Raw genomic sequence first — 5,806 nt, forward strand, 5'->3', positions numbered from 1 at the left:
GTAGGTTAGGTTTACATATTTTGTTTATTTTATTAATTTTTGATCATTATTTTAAATACTTGCGTTAAATATATAGGTAGGTACTAACTTTTGAATAAATATATATATATATAATTATGTAAATTGTAGGTTATAGTGGACAGTGGTTATATCTTCTATTTACCATTGTGAATTATATTACTATTGTTGCCTATTGGAATGAAAATAATTTATATTGTATGTAGTAGTATGTACTTAAATAATATAAGATCTTTTTAAAGAAAAATAAATGTTGGTAGGTATTTTTTTAAATATATGAATTGTTTAAATAAAACATTTATTATTATTACTCAGTGGCACACACAGGGAGGGTCAGGGGTGTCGACTAATACCCCTCAGAAACTAAAAAAAAAATGTTAAAAATCATCTAACTAGGAGAGAATCTTATATTCGTTAATCTATAAATATGAGCTGACTAAATTTAAATATGGTAAATATTCGTGATTTACCAACTTTTTCCTTTATTAATGTTTGATGACATATGTGTACTCAATTTTTTTTTATCATTTGTCCAGTTTAAAACTGCAACAATACTCGTATAGTCGAATTATATTTAATTCAAAATAGTGATTCAAGTCACACACCCATTGTATAGCCAACTCTCGAAATCTTGTCCGCCGTATTACTAAACTCGACATTTACTGTTGTAAGTACAGTATAACAATTAACTCCAGGTATTTTTGTTGGGTTTCAACCATTTTAATTCAATGAATACAGAATAAGGCATGTAGGTAGGTACATCAAATAAAATACCCATATTTTATTCAAACTATAGGTAGTTAGTTCTATTTAAAAGCATGACCTATTTCTATTACCATTTTCGAAAAATTTATTAGGTTAGTATAATTAAGGTAGTGTAAGATATTTTCACTATTTCATGATACTAAGTTAAGTTGTCAATTTTGTAATAATTGATTAATATACTTAATAATACGAAAAAAATACAATTTTTTAACAGTAAAAATTTTTTGAAAAAAATCAAAACAAATTGTGATCGAAGGACTCAAACAGCATATCAAATTAAATTTTGTAATATTGAATATATAATTGATAAAAAGTGTATAATTTTGAGTCTGTCTAAATGTGTGAAACATTGTATAAACAATAATCAAAACAAAACGTGTTAACTTAAACAAAAATAATTAGCCTTTTAAAAAAGGAAAAACAAAATCAGGTAAAAAAAAAAAGGAGGAGGCACGCAAGCGTGTAAGATAAAGGCTTTTGCAGTCACTTGTACAGCGTTTTCGCGACCGACCTCTCGGGAGATTGAGCGTGTTGCTGAGGCGTTTGCCCGGCAGCGCGATTCGACGACCATCATGACGGCAGGCGAGTCCAGAGAGCTTCGGCTTCGGGAGCGGCTTATGCGCGATGTGGTGCAGATCTGGCGACGGGCAGCGGACAGTGGAGACCGAAACACACGGATCGGCGACGACCGAAGGCGTGCGGACGACCACCGACGGAATCGCCGCGGGACGAAAAAGGGAGTCAGCGGACAACGACGCAACGCTATCTTCGGAGTCTACTTGAATTTCGTCCCGGCGATCCCGTCTGCCGTGTTTGCATCCGGCGTACCGGCCGTAGTCGCGCACCACCTGATCTTGAGACTTTGTGCCGCTAATCGGTCCGGATGCAACACATGCATCCCAAAACCCGTTGTATCTACCCGTTTCCACGCCGTCGAAAATTTTCGAAAATGTGGAGGGTTGACGGAGTGGTTACATGGTTATACCCGGTACCAGCCACCCGACTAATTCTCCAAAACTATCTCTTACTCCTTCGCCTCTGGCTGTCACAACGTCCTTTTCTATCGGCTCCAACTCATTGCCGCCACCAAGTGTGCCTTCGGGCAACGCATCATCATCGATTTTTGACGGCACAGTTGCCTTTCTCTACCGCTTCCTCGTCACTTGCACCAACCAATTTTTCTTCGCGTAACAGCTCGTATATTTTGTCTGGTATATCGGACATTTCTATTTCAAATAAAGATATTTGTACCAGCCAAATCATCTTCGGGCGACGAATTTTGTAGTTCTATCTCCACGACGTCTGTATCGATTGTCGCTGCCGCCTTATTATCACTCTCTAGTGATTTATCGATCGACAAAGACTCCACTATTTCTGGTATCACGGACGTTTTTATTAACTGATTTTTACTTGCATCAGCCAAGTCATCTTCGGGCGATGAACCTTTTAATTCCGTCTGCACAATTCCCATATAAATTTCATGTTCGTCGTCACTAACTACAGAGCGATCTCCGCTAGACAATAACGGTCGCAAGAGTAAATCATTCTGTATTGCTCGTACATTTTTGTTATTGAATGACCGTAGTTTTTCAATAAACTGATCTATATTTTGTGACATTGTTACACTAATAACAGTACTTAGTCGTATGTACTATGATTTAGAATAAATGTGTAGTATGTCCGGAGAATTTATTGTAAGAGAGGCTTTAAAATATTTTACGCTTGGTAACGAAAAAATTGAAAATCTCCCAGACGACGGGTACAGTATTGTTTATTACTAGCCAGCGACGAGTCCCGTATGTCCGTTATTTTTCCAAAGACCATTATTATATTGTTAAAATGCTAATTAATTAATATTACCCACTTAAGAATAAGTACTATAATATTTTAACGAGAATTTTGATGTTTGTATTATACCCATTTTAAACTTTTTGGTGGATCTTTTTTTAAATATAATATATTTCTTTCGATTTAACTCTAATATATGACATATTTTTTCGATAAACGAAGATTTTTCCTAATTATTTTATATTTGATACAATAACGATCAAGTAAAGATATTATTATTTATTATCAATATTATATTATTTTGTAATTTAATATAATTTAAATAATGTATATTTCCGTGTATAATACATATATTAAATTGTAAAGTGTTACCTGGTAGCGAGATATAGATCTACAATTAATTTTATTTTTTCTAAATTGAAATTTAATATACCTATTGAATATGTTAAAAAGTTTTTTCATAGTTCCCCAGTAGGCTTAATTCATGTAGTCAACAATTATATTATCATAGTAAAGTTATCTAATAATCAAAACAAAGTAATTAATATTACATTTTAATTATTATTAATCATCAACTTCGCACTCGTCTTCTTGCATTTCTTCATTGATTTCATTAGGGATTACTTGATTACCATATCATTCCAGGTTCCACAGCTAAATTTACTATACTGCGTCTAATTGTAAAAAACTCGTCGGTAAATTTTTCAGACGCCTGTTCATCCATATTATTTTTTAATTTGAGCATATCCTGCAGATACAAGTGATCAGATTTTGCATACAAAAAAATGTCCAGAAGCGTGGAAAAAAGGAAAGCATTTTTTCATAGCATTCAAATGTCCGTCCAAATTTCCTAGTCTTTCAGATCTAATGAAATCTTTAACTATAAATACCATATACAAATATTGTACCTATAACTTTTCCATTGGTCCTCAATTTTGTATTTTTTCCAAAATACCATTGAACTGTTCATTAATAATATTTGATTTTGCTTTTTGTAGGTATTAAAATAATATGTATACAGTAATTAAGTTTCTAAACTTATTGAACACCTGATATATAGTATATACCTAATGCATAAATATATAAAAGGTGTTTTAAAAAGAACGCCGGATTTAAAACTGCTATGGATTACATTTATTTACGTAAAAATAACGAAAAAACATATCATTCTATTCAGAAAAGGTTAAATTTTAAACATGAAAAATAATATTGGGCATACACCTTCCCTCTACTAGCCTAACAACTTACAAGCGATCACTCGGTTCATGAAATTCTTCATCACCTGATTAAAGTTTTTTACTTTTTTGAATTACAGCACACTCTTTTGATTTCATTATATTTCAAAGCAGAAAGTTTTTAATATCAATGTTAATGATACATAAGTTAGGTATATAGGTATCTAAGAGGTAAGTGGTGGATATCTATAATTTTACAAGTATTTAAAATGTTTATGAGTGAACAGTGAACCAAAATTTTTCGATGACAGGCATTCGTTTGAATCTTGATTTTTACATAGATATACATAGAATTCAATAAAAATATTCAGTGCTAATAATTCGGTTTGGTAATTCTACAAGTTTTGCAATTCTACACTAGGTCCACGTTAGGTACTATACTTTATTATCTAATCTTTGGTCATCTGTAATTATCTTTACCTTAAATTGTATTAAGTATTTTAAGTTTTATTACAGTCGTCTTTTCGGTTTTCAGTTACATATCACGGAAAAAACTAAATAGCTGGTTTAACAATTTTTATGGTTGAATCAACTATAATTTAGAGTTACATATTATGTGACAACATAAATTATTGTTGAATGTACTAAATGTATTTAGTTAAATTGTTTTAGTTGGTTTAAGTCATTATTACTTATTTGGATCGAATTTTAGTTAAGTAGGTAATATTTTCTTCACAATATACACGTATTTGAATATTTGTTTAGACTATTACTATATTCTAGTTCAGATGGTATCTAATATCTATTGCAAAAAAACCTATTTTTGTTGTTGTTACTATTATAACATGTTTATTGAAATTCATTAATTTAAAAATAAAAGTATATACTATAAACAAATACGACTAAATTTGTATAGTGCAGTAAAATTATAGTATAAAAAATATAGTATATGTATAATATATGTCCAAACGGTCTTAACATGTTGCGTGTTCTGTGTTTTATTAAAGCAACAAAGTATATTTATGACTACGTAAGTAGGTACCTCTTATATTAAATTATTTAGGTGTAATAAATATTTTGATAATTTCTTTTGCCTTTTGGTCATAGACTCATATGGCATTTAGATCTGGGGCCAAGCTAAACATTCTAACAGTCTAATATAAGACAAGACCAATACAAGCTGTTAATCAAAAGTCTTAGACAAATCGTTGCAGTCCGATGATACATAATACATTATAAATGTTCTGCATAGCGATAAATCACAACAGTAAATTAAGTAGCAATAAGCAACTCAAGACTACAAAAAATGTCATTACAAACTATTTAAACCAGAACTGAATAATCTGTTGTACCCAGGTTAGGTTAGGTATACAGGCTGGTATGTCAGGCACGTATACACATAGACAAGTCTATGCGTATACAGCTTTGGAAGGGGGGTAGGTCGGGGTTACCCCCGAAATAATTTTAAGTAATGAGGAAGGTTAGGTTTTATTATGTTATGGTACAATTTTGTACCCCCCCCCCTCTACCCGAAATTTTATTTTGTATACGGGCTTGGTCGTACCTATGTCATCAATCACCATTTCTAATAACCCACCGAAAAGACTTAAAAGAAAATGGAAGAGACATTTTTATTTAAATAAAAATAATAGAAAAACTTTTTATCCTCAAAATCCATCAAATTAATCAGGAGGTACTGTTGCTGAATGGTTTCCATTTTCTAGTCTATTCAAGCCAACTTTCAATATTATATTTCATCATATCATTATCATTTACTTATTTTATTCATTTGTATGTATAGACTAAATATTAAACAATTCCCTAAAAAAAAAAATTCTTTTGAAACTTAGATTTTATATAATATATTAAACACTGCTTAAACTTTTACTATAAAACTTATTATAATAATATACAATTACAAATAACAATATGAGGTGAAATAACAAAATATAATATTGAAAATGTTAATCAATATTATCGAAAGGCGCTAACTTTTTGCGTTGGCTAGACTGGTATAGATTCGTTTTTTGGTCCACGGTACGCGCAGCCGCGCAATATTT

The sequence above is a fragment of the Rhopalosiphum maidis genome, chromosome 2 (genome assembly GCF_003676215.2).
Source record: "Rhopalosiphum maidis isolate BTI-1 chromosome 2, ASM367621v3, whole genome shotgun sequence".
Classification (NCBI taxonomy): domain Eukaryota; kingdom Metazoa; phylum Arthropoda; class Insecta; order Hemiptera; family Aphididae; genus Rhopalosiphum; species Rhopalosiphum maidis.